General features: G+C 37.0%; 1 long non-coding RNA gene across 1 annotated transcript; it reads left to right on the top strand.

Annotated features, from left to right (window-relative positions):
* Nucleotides 1–363: 363 nt before the first annotated feature.
* LOC111091179 lies at nt 364–9,325 on the top strand. Its single transcript, XR_005373812.1, has 3 exons — nt 364–3,074; nt 8,516–8,649; nt 8,800–9,325. It is a non-coding gene; the product is annotated as an uncharacterized LOC111091179 (long non-coding RNA).
* Nucleotides 9,326–16,089: the final 6,764 nt, after the last annotated feature.

Raw genomic sequence — 16,089 nt, 5'->3', positions numbered from 1 at the left:
GGACCCTGAGATCATGATCTGAGCTGAAACCAAGAATAGGGTGCTTAACTGACTAAACCACCTTGGTGCTCCTAGGGTGATTATTTTAAAACTATATCTGACCATGTCATTCCCCTAATTGAAATTGTTTATTAAATTAATTTTTCCTTTAGAACAGTTAGAAGTTTCTTCTAGAAGCTTCTTCTAGAAGTCTCTTCATACATTCATTTTTTTTGGATACATTTTGTTTGACATCCTTTGGCCTTTTAAGAACATTGGAGTTGACTGTGTTCCATCAGTGGCCTCACTCACCCAGCTCGAGGTTGGCAGCTGTACTTTCTTATTTTGTCACTACTTACTCCTAGCTCTGACTATTGCTGTCCTTTTTGTGTACTTTATAATCCTGTTAAAATTGCATTTGCCTCCAAAAGTAAACACTAGTTCTTAATACTATGCTTTTGTATATGCTGATCCCTCTGTTTTGAATGCATCCTGAATCCCTGTCAAATTTAATGAATATCCACTTATTTTGATACTTAGCTAACATTACAGCCTTCCAGAAATATTTTTCCACCTGAGATATACATGACTATTTCCTCCTTTGTGCCACTACTATACCACTACTATATACTTCTAATTTAGTTCTAGAACCGTTATTACGATGTTTAAAAATATATCTATCCATACCTATACAATCTTTAGTTTCTTGAATTTCTTATATTCCCGGCTCCTAGCATAACGTAAGGCATACAGTGGATGCTGAGTAAGAGTTCTGGACTAAATAATATATAAATGGATCATTTCACAATCTTTTTCCCTAAAATCTTATTATCCCAAGCCCCAACTTCTGGTCACTCCCTCAAGCTATAGACATGAATCCCTGGAGCTTCAGGGGAATTACTAAGATTTATCATCAGAGAATCAATTTATAATGGACTTATCACAACTACAAAGCTCCTTGTAGGAACTCTGAGTGCACAGATGAATGCCACAAAATTAAATAATTCAAATGTCTTTAAAAATCAAACTTCTCCAGCAAGAATGAGTAATTATTTAAAACTCTTCGAAAGTGGGCCATAGACTAATTTAGTAAGTTAGGATTTTACAACTTAATTGGACTCAGTGCTAGAAAGAAAGTCTTAGGCCCTTTCCCAACAGCTGTTAGCTAATGGAGGAGTCATATGGATATCATTTGCATTGTTGAAATGGTGTCTCTTCTAGCATCAAATGGTATCCTACTTTACGACTTCCAGACACTTTTTTTTTATTGTTTTCCCCACAGGAAACATTATCCATATCAAAATAAATACTCTGCCTCCCACATCTGATTGTTAACCAGAAAAAGCGTAGATTTACAATAATTGTCTGAATAATCGTTTCTTAATTAGTTACCTGTTTTGTGTGATTTAGTGTGATCTTGTTTTCCTTGAGAAATAATGTTTTATGTAGTCTTTTCTTGACTTTCTAAAAAAAAGCAGCAGACTAGGTTAAAAAAAATTCTGTAGGTGATGGGTTTCACTTGACTGTGAACATTTCCTGGTGCTTCCCAGGTATATAAGACACAGGATTCAGTTTGCACAATAAAAAGAAATACAGTCATTTCCCCTACATAGATCTGGAATCTACTTGCTTTCCCATCTCTACTGGCAACTACTCTGCCCAGGCCAATTTTACTTTCTGCTTGGACACCTGCCATAGCTTGCTAACTGGACTCCCCAATTCCTGTTGTGTTTGCAGTGCGTTATCTAGTAATCATAGAATCCCCCTTCAGACACTTTAATGGTTCTTAAGATAAAGAGCTTTGCTGTCCACCTGAACTCTGAGCCCTTGCAGTATCTGGCTCCTGCTTGCCTCTCTCACCTCGCTGTGCTGCCCACCAGCTGCTCCCTCTGCCCGAAGGTCTGCCATATGGACCTTTATTCAGATTGGATCCAAGTCCTTTCTTACTTCAGGGCTTCAACCTTTGCTGTTCTTTTTGCTTAGAACCTTCTTCAAACTCCACCCCTACCAGCTTGGTAATTCCTAATCATTCCTCATGTTTCAGCTTAATTAGCACACATTCAGAGAGCCCTCCCTGTTTCCACACAAAAGTCTGAGCCACACTGGCATTTGCTTTGATAAATAGGCCCCACCGTCCAGATGACTAGAAAAAAGTTAGTTAAGAAAGTGACATGAATTTAAACTTTAATATGACAGTGAATCCAAAACAAAAGCCTTATTGAAAATTAGCAGCCTCCAGAAGTTAGTCGAAATAACATGAAAGCAAACATTTTTAAACCTTTGCAACTCACTGATTTACATAATACAAACTTTTATCATAATTTGGGATGGAGTGTTTTCTAAACTAAATTACACTGCCGTGGCTTTTAAAATCAATCATATTAAATAAAATTAATTGCCTCTGTAACTTGGTGCTACAATTTTAACTGTTATGTAGAATCATACTAATAATTGGTAGCATCTCCAGGGACCTCTAAGAGCTAGTGCCCTTCTTCCTTGATAATGTCTTAGTGAGAAAGCAGAGACATGAAAGAAAGGCTAAAATATCAACCTTATGACTAATCTGTGCTAAAATATCTGGTGTCAATTTGTGTGAGAGCCAGTTGGACCTGCCTCCTGAACCCCAGAATCAGGCATGTTTTTGAATTCTCTTAACTAAGGTTTTCTTGAGTGCTTCAATGCTCCCAGTGGAGAAGACACTGTGGAAAAGAAGAGAGCTGAACCCAACATGGTAAATTATTCTCCCTAAATTTACCAATAGGTAACTGTGAAAAAACAATTCTCCATGGATTTTTCATGTACCTGCATAGGTAGGCATAGTAGGGCCTTCTTAGCAAAACTTGTTTGGATAGCAAACAGCCCTGGAAGTCAGAGGTTCATCCAGAGGAATTTAAAGATGTACTTCCCCAGAATTATCCTGGAATAATAATTATAATGCCCCCACCCCATTGCCCCTTCCCAGAGACATTTGCTTTTATCCCAGGTGATTCTCTCTCAAGAGCTGAGAAGAGTAGATGTACTGGCAGGTCCATGCAAGTCCGTCAGCTTCCTGACGTCAAGGCTCCTCTCCTGATTTGCAGCCTCTGCATACACAGGTAACCCTCAGCCTTCTCACATCGCCCTTTGGGAATTGGGGTATGAGGAGCCAATGCAAGATAGTGTCCTGGATGTTCTTCTCTCTGTCATCAATAGTCTGTCTCTCTGATCCGGGGATTTTGTATCCTTTTGTCACAGTTTCTGACCTAACAATAAATTATCCGAATTCCCCAAAGGTGGAAAGAGTAAAAAAGATCAGAGAAATAGCATACTCTGGGACAACTCCTCTTTCTAGAAATTAGGAACAGGGAAAATGTTGTGCTTGCTGCTTCTCTAGCAAAGATGATGTTGGTAATCCAGATAGCAAAAGAACAGCAGCAGCATAGCACTTACCTTTTGTTAAAGGCTTTCTATGATCCTTGTGTGAGGAACTTTACGGTTGTTATCTCTCTTTAATGATTTCATGGGAGAAGTACTTTTATTATCCCCACTTATAGAAGAAGAAATTAAAGCTTAGAGAACTTGCCCCAAGTCATAAAAATATGTACAAGGAACAGAATTAGAGTCAAAGAACGAATGCTCTATTTAATAAGTAATAAGGAAGACACTGTTAGGATAGAGTGAGTCAGTCTTGTTTACCACTGAAGTTCCAATGTCTACCACACCCCCAGACCCTTAAAGTATATTGAGGATATATATATATATATATATATATATATATATATATATGAATAGATATTGCATTTTTAAGCCATCATGTTTTTATTTTATTTTTATTTTAAATTTTTTTTTTTTATTTATTTATGATAGTCACAGAGAGAGAAGGAGGGAGAGGCAGAGACATAGGCAGAGGGAGAAGCAGGCTCCATGCACCGGGAGCCCGATGTGGGATTCGATACCAGGTCTCCAGGATCGCGCCCTGGGCCAAAGGCAGGCGCCAAACCGCTGCGCCACCCAGGGATCCCTTATTTTTATTTTAAAGGTTTTATATATTTATTCATGAGAGACAGAGAGAGGCAGAGACACAGGCAGAGGGAGAAGCAGATTTCCTGTGGGGAGCCTGATGCAGGACTCGATCCCAAGACCCCAGGATCACCACCCAAGCCAAAGGCAGATGCTCAACCACTGAGTCACTCAGGTGTCCCTAAGCTGTCACATTTTTATGATTTCAATGTGCTTTTCCCCTACCTCCTCTGTATCACTCAACTGTGGAAAAATCAACTGTGAACTAATTTTAATCATATCAAAATAAGTGTAAACAGGCTTTGAGTGAGACTATGAGGAGTTTGTTGATCCTTACGTTTATTTTGAAACATTCAGAGTGACGAACAAATGAGATGAGGTTAAGTAAGGGATTATGTATTTATCACTTCCTCAGAAATTCCCTGCAAAGAGCAATTGCATCTTGAATACAAGAAATTGTTCAAATCAAGCCACTCTCACTTTGTAGTACTTCTTAGGGAATAGCAATTCTCACTCATTTCTGTCTTCCAAACACAAGAAGCTTATAGCACATGAAATTTGAAAGACTCTTTATATTGAAGTGGTTAGATATTTCTATGTTAGAATATCCAGTGAAATGTACTGTTGACACAAAGTTACATTCTTTCTTTTGCATTACTTCCAATACAAAATTTGAAAAAATGAGAGTAGGATGATTTTACTTCTTTCTTCTCCGAGGTGGCTGTAGGTAAACTCTGCTGGACCACATGGTAGAAGCATATGGATACCAAATAGTATTTGTCCTTGGCCTAACTGAGTGTGCTCTAACTTTATGAAACTGAAGTCCTGTATTAATGACAACATTTTTATCTCACAGAGTCTCTGTGTGTAAGGCATCCTGTGGCTTAGCTGGTAAGGACCTCTCAGAAGGCTGCCACTATGATCACATGACTTTCCTGGGGAGAATTTGCTTCCAGTCTCACTCGTGTGCTGATTAGCAGGATGCAATTCCTTATGGGCTCCTAGACTGAGGGCGTCAGGTCCATTGAGTCTGTTATCTAAGACTGTGCTCTTCCCTTTTCATGTGAGCCTCTCCACAGGAAGCTTGTAACTTGGCAGCTTGTTGTCCTCAGAGTGAGTGAATGAGAAAGTGAGAGAGGATGCCCCGTGAGAGAGCCACAATCTTGTTAGTCTGTTTGGGCTGCTATAAAGAAATACTACACGATAGGTGACTTATACAACAATTTCATTTGTCACAGTTCTGGAGGCTGAGAAGTCCAAGGCCAGGGTGCTAACAGACTCAGATTCTGGTGACAGTTCTCTTCCTGGTTTGTAGATAGTCATCCTTTTGATGTGTCCTCAAAGGGCATTAGGGATGAGAGTGGTCTAATAGGTCTTTTTTTTTTTTTTTTTAAATAAGAATTGATGCCCATAAGAACAAATCACCTCCCAAAGATTCCACCTCCAAATACGACCACTTTGGGGATTTTAGGGTGGCACAAATACCCCCTCTATAAAATAACCTAATCTTAGAAGTGAAATCTCATCATTTTTGCTGAATTCTAATTGACAGAATAAAGTCTCTAGGTATAGGTAGAGGGATAGGATAGATTACACATGGAATAAATACAAGGAGGCAGGGACAGTTGGGAACCATTTCAGAAGCTGTCTACCATGGGTAGTGAGCTCACTTCCCATAACTGAGAGGATACCTGGTTCTGGCTGCAAAGCGTAAGGCACCATACTCCCAGCTTAGTCATCTAGGGCCTGCTAGAGAGAGGCAGAGACACTCATCACCTCTGGGCACTTTTCCATCCCCCCCCTTCATAATGGACTCAGAAGTTCCCACTTTTACCTCTTTGACTGTTCTCTCTCCTTGTATCTTTCTTGCTCCCCAAATAACAATTTCTAAGAGGAAAAAAATTATAAAGAGGACACAAAAAATTCTTGTCTTCATTTTCACTAAATCATGCTCCCACTTGAATAACATTTCAGAGTCATTTCTCTAAAAGCTTAAGGGGATTCAATGATTAACCAATAGTGCTTGCTGCAAGCCATAATATTTTTATGTTTTCAGTTGATGACAATTGATTCACAGGAGAGTTACATACATTGCTATTGAGGGCATGTGTGTGTGTATGTGTGTGTGTGTATGTATTTGTATATAATAAATGTGTGACAGTGATCCAAATGAAATTACGCCACAAATTTTTCCTATTTGAAAATTTCTAACTTCTTTTCCCCCAAAATAGAACTTTCAGTCTAATTTTATTTCTCAAACACTTCAGTTTTTAGAATAATGAATGTTGGTACATATGTATGTGCTTATTTCTTTACTGAATAAGTTTATTTATTTAAGTAATCACCTGACATGGAGCTCAAACTCATGACCCTGAGGTCAAGAGCTGCATGCTCCATCAACTGAGCCAGCCAGGCCCACAGAATGTTGACATATACTTAAAACCAGTTCATGATTTTGTTTGATTCTTATTTTTCTTTTTTGTACCCAGTTGTGAAGCTGTTCCTTACCCAACAGAAACAATAAAAGCACAACAAAATAAAATAGGTAAAAAGTACTCTCAGTGGGGGAATTGTCTTTTGGTTTTGGCGTTCAAGTTTACTTTTTCATTTGGTTGCTTGCTTTTAGTGAAAGTGTGCCTTATGCAACCTGAAAATGGATAATTCTGGGAATCCATTTATTTTGGTTTTAAATAAATTACTGAAAGCTAGAGGTGCACAATACAAACCCGAAGTTTGGAGAAGATCTAAATTGACATGAGCCTCTAGTCTACGTTCAGTGAGGGAAAGTCTGTCAATCAGCCTGAGTTCCTGGTTACTCATGAGCAAAATTCATCAAAGAAAAGAGGCTGAGATATGGCCACTGAAGTCAAATTGACAGTCAACCTCTCTTCTCAAAGGAAAATAAAGTAAAATTCAGAGTTCTTATTTTAGTAAGTTTGAGGCATGTAAATGGCTATATAAACAATTATTTTTTAATGATTTCTGGGTTATGTTTTAGACACAGAATACTTCTAAAGTATTTAAGATTTAATTAAGCAAGCAACTGTCTTTCCTCTGAATGTCAATGACTTTAATAGGAAATGAGGTTTCATAACCATTTTAATTGCTTTTATTATCAAATGCTCACCTGATAATTCAGATAAAATCCTGACAATCTTAAAATAAGGAAGAATATAATTTTTTGAAAGTACTGATTCTCTATAAGGTAACTACTTTCTATACAATCTATTATATTTGGCATTGGATAAAGAAAGATAAATAGCCACTTTTAAGAAGCTCACAATCCAAGCGGGGGGCAAAAAATATACATATATAACTCTCCTACAAGCAAACTTCTATTCTTTTGAAAAGAGCCATACAGAAAATTTTTATTTCCATCAATTTCAAATTCAGATGAAAAATTGGACTTAGAAATACTTTTTGTCTTAAACAATTTTTCATTAGAGTTTTGTGATTCTGGGGACACCTGGGTCGCTCAGCAGTTTAGTACCTGCCTTCGCCTCAGGGTGTGATCCTGGAGTCCCAGGATCCAGTCCTACATCAGGGCTCCCTACGTGGAGCCTGCTTCTCCCTCTGCCTGTGTCTCTGCCTCTCTCTCTGTCTCTCATGAATAAAATCTTAAAAAAAAAATTGTGATTCTGAATATTTTAAATTCTAATGTATCACAATTATTAATGTACTTTTTCAAATCATTCTTCTTGGAATCAATAAGGCACAGGGGAAACATCTAAGGGCCACCAGATAGAATGAGAGAGGGTAATCTAGAAAGAAGTTTTGGAGGATTGAGTGGGGATTTAGTCAGTTTTATCTGGATGGTAGGTTGGACAACAAGGTCTGTGGCTGCCTATGGTTCAGTACATTTGAAAAGTGTGACTAAGGTCATTTGCAACAGAAATCAATGATATGCAAATATTAACAATCTGGCTCTGTCCAGAAAAACTTCACCAACCTGGGACCTATAGTCAATTTCATTCACATTTAGTAGTTGTATCCATTTTACATATGGATTTACATATATAAGTAGAGGAAAAAATATAGGAAAAGATAATAAGCTACATTTGCTTCCATAATCAAGAGGAATTATAGTAATTGCCTTAGAAGTATAAGGTTCTTATTTTAGAAAATACCTTAATAAGCTATTTTGGTTGATAAAGTAAGGGTCGTTGGGCCTGATCTAAATGAGAGTTTTATACTAAATATACAAATTACAATGCACTATAATACAAAAAGCATTGTTTCCTCCTGGCCTGCCTGTGAAATGAAATGTGGCCAATATGGTGGGAGGAGTGACTCTGGAATGCAAGAAGAGACAAAGGATTAATGAACAGGTAGACATTGGGGAGTTTACTCTGCACCATGGTATTTGACCAATTAATTTCCTTTTGGTGGAAGCAGTTAATTTTAAAACCCCTAGGTTTCTTAATCCTTTTTTTTTTTTTTTTTTTTTTTTTTTTTTTGCTAAAATTATCCCAATGCCACCATCATAATCTGGAAAACTTCCATAATAGCTTGATACTAACAGTCATGCTTATGTTAGAGAGGAAAAGAAGTAACAACAGATCTAATCTGGATCAAATGGAGGTCTGAAGAGGATGTTTCAGAGATGGAGATGCTGAGACAGTGTTTATGAGCAGGGCAATCACAGGAATGAAGACCGCAGACACTCAGGAGGTAAACTTCAGGCAAGTCTACTTGCCCACGAGATAGCCAGGAAGGTGATAATCAATGGGAATCAAGATAGAAAATAGATCCTATTATGATGTGGGGCAAAACTTAAGCTTTTCCTCACTTACCTTTTTTTTTTTTTTTTTTTTGTGACAGGATTTTGGATTATAAATGTGAGAGACTGAATACACAAAGGGAAAATAGCCAGATTACATATAAAAATAAAACTCGGACTGACAGCCTGTAGCAACCTGACCAGGAAACCAACCTCGGTGTCTACAATAAACAGTCCAGGAAGCCATTCTGCTATAAATTAGAATTACAGGAATCCAAATCACTATCTCTAATGATACTCCAAGAAGCTAAACAGAACTTCTGTGACAGTTGGTCCAAATGCCCAGAACTTGGTTAATAACAGCTTCTTCAATTTTTGACTTTGTATCCAACTTAGGATCCACATATACCCCTAACTGATCACATAGGATGCTCTGGTTCTAGTTAGCCCACCTATAGCTTCTCCAGAACAACACCTCCAGGTAGGCTGCACCTGAAGCCTTCCCTTTTTCTACTCTAAAGCTTTCCCACTCCTCTGCCTGCTTTTGAGTCTCTAGCAAAGTTCAAATGAAGGTGTCTGACTCCCTTGTTATACAGCAAGCTCAGAATAAATAGAATAGCCTTTGTTTTTCCCATTTGATTGTTCATTGTTTATTTTCACAAATATAACATTTTGCTTGAAGAATAAATTGAGATTTGTGGTCCTCTCCCCCAAAATATTGAAAACCATTATGTAAACCAACATTTTTGTTATATAAATGGGAAACTTGATGTTGAAGAGTATAATTAACTTGCCTTAGACCAGTGATTCTCAACCTCCTTGAACATTAGAGTCACCTGGGGATTTTGAAAACATCTGATGTCTCATTCATGTCCCTAGAGAGAATGAGATGAAGCCAAGCAAAGAGCTGTATTTCAAAGCCTCCTAGATAATTCTAATGGGCCCCAGAATCTAGACTCTCTCTTAGAAGATGGTAAAAATCAGATGCAAATGCAGGAAATGGAACTTCTCACCTGTATTCCACTTTCTTGTGGCATTGAAAACCTTTCATCTCAATATGAAATCAGAAAGGCAATCCAAGGAAATATAGTAACATCCCTCCTGGCTAGAGTTCAGTAACACCAAAGAGCTTTACCTGTCTAACAAATATGACAAAGAAAAGCAAAAATGACCCCTAGGTAGTCAAAATAGTGTCGCTTAGTCATAGAGGATTCCCTCAAGCCTTCACTCAGAAAATAGGTATTCTTATTTTACACATACTTCCGAACAGGTTTGGAAACCTGGTTTTCAGATTTACAATCTCTATGAAAGGGGTGATGTTTTATACAGGTTATTTGATTGCCATGAGAAATGACACCCAAGAGCAATTGAGAAATTGGGAAACCTACAAAAGTCACAAAACCCAGGACCTGCATCATTGCTTATGCTACATATTACTGTAGATCCTGGAGTCACAAAAGAAACAGAGCTCCTATTTCTGGGGAAAAAAAAAAAAGAAAAAAATCCCAACTTTAATAATTGAAATACATACCTGCTATAGCTTGACTAAGACATCAATTACTAAGAAAACGGAGTATTTCAAAAAGTACAGTCCTTCAGATTTTTGGATGGCAGAGAGCTTTCAAATTTTACCAATACAATATTATATTTAGACTTAAAGAAATGAGGAAAATTGTTTAAGCTTTTGATCCAAAACATTCTCACCCATGAGGTATATTTTGCAAAGACCAATATATCAAAGCTATGAACTTTGCTCCTTCTTAATATACCATCTTTAGCATATGCCACTTTAAAAAAATGTTTTTTCCCCCAAAAGTTTTACTGCGATGAGTTCTGGTGATCCACAGCAAGTCAGAAAGCCCTTGGTTATGAAAGCTTCCTTCCCACTGTTTAAACAAAATCCTCAGCTAAATCACAACTGAAGTCAACACTTTTAACAGAGAAAATGTCCTTTACTGAGACTTGGGTATCTGTCAGTTCTAATCTTTATGGTTTGTAGCCTAAACTAATAAACCATTGCCCTTGACTACCCTCCTTGAAAGGTGTTCATCTGAATGACACAAAAGCAGAGGCAGACAATATGTATGTTCATTTAATATTTAATGTTCCTTTCTGCATATACTTCAGACAACACTTAGCATACCACCTATAACAGTGCTTAAAACAAGGTGGCAGCTTCAGAAGTAATAAATGTAAAAATACATGTTTTCATGGAGATCAAAATAAATTTGAAACATCATAAGTAATATTTACAAAATTCCTCAAATCTAAATGCAGAAAACATTTGTGTATGGCCTCTCTCCTCATCAAACATTCCCCATCAAAGAACACCTCCGAATTTGTAGCTCTGCAAAATAAGCATCAAGTGTCACTCTTCTGCACCCATAGGCTACTCCCAGGCTAAGCCAGAAGGAATAAAATTAAAAGGTATTAATTATTTACATTACTTTCTTTAAGTGACTTTCAAAGAGCTAATTTAAAGTAATTTCGAATGGCAGTTATTGCTTAAGCAGACCTGTTCCTGGTTAAAAACCTATCTGTAATTTTTCAGGCCTCAGGATAAGTGCCTATGAAGGCTTTACCCAATGGGCCTCTCAGGGGAAAGCTACCTTCCTTACCCAGGCTTTGTGCCTGGCCAAAGGGCCCAGGGTTCCACAGCCTCTCAAAGAAGGTACAATCAGAAACACAGGATCCCTTGACCAGTCATTATCTTACACACTTAGCAACCCTTGAACAATGGGCATTGGGACACCAACACCCCACAGTCAAAAGTCTATATATGACCTTTGACTCCCAAAACTTAACTACTCATAGCCTACTGTTGACTGGAAACCTGACCAATAATATAAAAAGTAGATTAACATATATTTTGTATATATATTATATACAGTACTTTTACAATAAAATAGAGAAAACAAAATGTTATTAAAATTATATGAAAGATAAAATACACTTACAGTATTGCAGTGTATTTATATTTTAAAAAAAAAGCAACTGTGTATAAGTGGATTTGTGTAGTTCAACCTTGTGTTATTCAAGAACCAATTGTATTGGCTTTTCTAGTCTTGAGGCCTTCATCCCTAGGTCTCTTTATCTGATATCTGAGGCCCTGGGCAGGGTTCTTGTTTGGGTGCCTCTGCTGACATCTTTTTTTTTTTTTTTTTAAGATTTATTTATTTATTTATTTATTTATTTATTTATTTATTTAAGACAGATCACAAGATGGAGGATCAGAAGAACAGGGAGAGAGAATCTCAAACAGATACCCTGCTGAGCACAGAGCCCAATTCAGGGCTTGATCTCAGAACCCTGAGATCATGACCTGAGCCAAAATCAAGAGTAGGATGCTCAACAGACTAAGCCACCTAGGTGCCCCTCTCTTGAGATCTCCTTATGGGAGTGAGGAAGGATGGAGAAAACCTTGAAAACACTTGCTGCACTCTGACTATTACCCTGTATTTTTCCACATCTGGCCCTTCTCCCCCTATTTCTCAACCCAGGGCCCATAAAACTGCCAGAGTCTCTTTTTGGGGCTCTCTCTACATGAGATGATGCCACTTCTGTGCTGATTCCCTGACCTGACCAGGTAATTGATTCCATGGGGGAAAATGGAAAAGGAGAACCCAGAGTTTCTCTGTTTTTAAATGTTTTCTTATACCATCACAGTAAGTGATTTAAGTGATTAACTCTTTCATTTTGGGCTTATTTCTTCAATTAGCTACTCTGACATCTGACAGCTCAGCTGAGATCCTGACTAACCCATATTAGTTTCAATCTACATTGTTATCCAGTCCGCAGGGAAGGCTCATGACAAAACATTTCCACATCATTGATGAACTTTGAGAATTTAGCATCAGTGTACTTTCCACAATTTTAAGGGAGCACATTGTATTTAAACCTATAATACCTGAAAAGTAACAACTAACTGTCTGAAATTGGAGACTTCTCCATCCTTCATTGAATGACTTTATTTTTCCTTTTATTAATCCCTCTACCACATACTGAGTAGTCTAGTGTAATCCCTGAGCAAACCAAGACCCTCGATTCTCATGCTCCACCATCTTTGGCATTATCCAAGCCTGATCTCTGAGGAAGTGTGTCATTTCTGACCAAAACTCTCCTCTTTGATCTGTGCTCTTCTCTCACTACATGCCTATTGTTGTGACAGTGTAATCTTACTAAACTACATGGAACAGCCTGGTGGAGAGTTTCATTTCAGCAGTCTTTCTACAATGCTTCATCCATTTCTATAGATAAATACTCTTCATCTTTCTATAATCCCTATAATTGGATCCATACCTTCCTGGGAAAGCCTCCAACATGATTTCTATATAATGACGCTTCCCGATGGGCAAAAAGCCATTGGAAGCCAGAGAACTCATTTCCAGAGTCTGAGTCTATAGTAGAGAGACTACTCCACACAACTGGGAATCAGAAATTGCTTATATGGAAAAGCAAAAAACAAATACCAAGATGCTGGTGGTGATGGTGTTGGTAGTAGGGAGTATTAGTGTTAAATGCTAAGACCTGACAATGAGTACTTTGTATAAACAGGCAACTTCCACTGATAGGTTTATTTGCAAAGAAAAAAAAATCATAAAGCTCTTATAATAAAAGAAAACATCTGGGATGCCTGAGTGGCTCAGTTGGTTAAGTGTCTGTCTTCAGCTAAGGTCATAATTTCAGGTCATGGGATCAAGCCTTATGCTGGGCTACCTGCTCACTGGGGATCTGCTTCTTCCTCTCCCTCTGCCCTGGCTTGTGCTCTGCCTCTCTTTCAAATAAATAAATAAATAAATAAATAAATAAATAAATAAATCTTTAAAAAAATAAATAAAAGAAATCTTCTTCAAACTATAAAAAAGCAGAGATTTTCTCAGGACAGGAGATGACAGAGAAAAATCTCTGAAGCTTCCTGGTCCCTGAGACATGTGGTCTTCCTCATTCCTTGAGAATTCATCTGGAAGGGGCATCATTATGTCAGGGTTAAGACTTTTTTTGGGGGGTTAGTGAGCCAATAAATAGTTGTAGTATAGCAGGATATTTGAGAAAGTAACCATTTCTTGTTCCTAACACTCCACCCACTGGCATTTATTGCCTCAAGTAGGAATGTAGGTCAGCTTAAAGCAGAGAGGATATAGTAATTTCTAAGTAGAATTTTTTTGAATGCATAGAAAATAAAAAATAAATTCAGAGCACTTTTTATTAGCAAGAGCCTCTAATAGATTAAAGGATTTTTGGAATTCTCAAAAGGTAGCTTTGCATATTATGAGGAAATCTGAAGGAAGTTAAAGTTTTGAATTGATGCCACAAACTGTTGAGTGAAGAAGAAATTATGATGATAGAAAAGAGGTTTTCCCAACTTCAAGTGAGGAAATGAGACTTTAAAAATCTCTTCAGGATTCTGAATGGAGGGGTGACTTGAGGAAGTTAGGAGACAAGAGGTAGAGAATTTAGAAAGAAATTAGGGAGATATATCAGTACCCAATGTGTTCTCTGTACTGGAAACCTTGTTGAAAATCTAATAAAAAAAAACAAAGAATGGAAATGGAAGACAAAATTATCTACCATTGTAATAAATGATGACTCATAGGTTAGCTTGAATTTAATTATAGTGACATAAGGCAAGTTCCCAAAATACACTTGACTCCGTGACTTTGCAACTATTTATATTTAATATTCTATTAAGCATATGTTTTATAACCTTTTCTATATTTATATTAAATATAGACTATTTAACATAAAATACATTTATTAAATATACAAAATATTATATACATAAAATATTACATAAATGTAAATATATAATTAAAAATAAATATAATATGTATACTGTAATTATATATTAATGTATAATAGAAATTTATATGTATTTAACTCCCTATTAGATATTATGCTTTCATTTTGGGTGACATAAACAAAGGAACAATTCAGCAGAAACTTTGTCTAGCACCTGGAGGATATATTCTGTGAAAGTTTTCCAAGTGTGCAAGGAACAGGCCAGACTAGGTAGGAAAAACAGATTAAGGGCTATGTGACTAGGTTCATGCAGGGGGCTACTAACCAGGCTCACAGAAATCCTAGATGTGAAGAAATGTTATAGACTAGATATTAACTAGAGAGTAGGGAAGGTAACAAATCTACCATGTGTGCTCTAAATATAAACAGGATATTCTCCTGATATTTACAAATCCACCATGTTTGTCTTACCTGTTATTGACAAGATATTTACCAAGTTCTCTGGTCAGCTTTCAATAAAAAACAGACCATAAACCCTCGCTCTAGAGAGTAACCCATTCATTACCCTTCTCACTCTAGACAGGTTTCCTTTTTGTCCTTGCCTTCCCTTATTAACTTTCACTTAACTTCATCCTTTTGTCTGCAAGATTCATTCTTCCTCTCCATGAAACAAGAACCCTGTAATCCGGCAATACAAGGATAGCCACACCTATTGGTTTTCTATTGCTACTGTAACAAATCACCATAAACTTAGTGTCTTAAAACAACACATATTTATTTGGCATGTCAAAAATTCTAAATTCAATGTGTCAGCAGGGCCAGAAGGAAGCTCCAGAAGGAATACCTTTTCTATCTAGTAGAGGATGTCTGAATTCCTGGGCTAATGATCGATTCTTTTCATCTTCAAGGCCGCCAATTTAGCATCTTCAAATTCTCTGTCACTCTCTGATCTCTGCTTCTGTTGTCATATTTCCTTCTTTGAATCTGATCCTTCTGCCTTCCTCTTACAAGGGTCCTTGGGAGCTCATCCACATAATCCTTATTTTCCTATCTTGATATTTTCAAAGTCTGAAAAACACTTTTTTCATGTAAATTAACATATTCACAGGTTCTGGGGATTGAAGCAAAGACATTTTTGGTGGCCCGTTCTTCTGTCTACCACAGCACACTTCAGAGTACAGTGCATAACCCTCATTAAATCAGAATCAAAGGTGTAGTTTTGGCATTTTACAATAAAGGCTAATGTCCTCGTAGAAAACATGAAGTTTTTGGAACCCCAATTAATCACTTATGATTTAATTCTTATACCAATTTCTGGTTTTATTCTTCTCAAACAGGTATAAAGGAAAATTACATAATATTGGCCAATCATTGGGAAACAAAAAACTTTTTCTCAGTAGATTCAATTAATGAGAGGAGTTTTGAAGTATAGAGCTAGCTTATGACAGCCTCATGCCATTGATACACTGCAATCCTCTATCATTTGAAAGCAAGAACATAAAAGGCAAAACTACCTCTAAATTCCACTATATACAAAGTTTTCTCTAAAACTAAATCATACTTCATAAGTTTACATTTTTATATAAAAGATTACTTTAAAATATATTACATATATTTACATGACAAGTCATTAGATAGAACAATTTATACTT

Source organism: Canis lupus, chromosome 19 (assembly GCF_011100685.1).
Source record: "Canis lupus familiaris isolate Mischka breed German Shepherd chromosome 19, alternate assembly UU_Cfam_GSD_1.0, whole genome shotgun sequence".
Classification (NCBI taxonomy): domain Eukaryota; kingdom Metazoa; phylum Chordata; class Mammalia; order Carnivora; family Canidae; genus Canis; species Canis lupus.
This window is presented reverse-complemented; position numbering and strand designations above follow the sequence as displayed.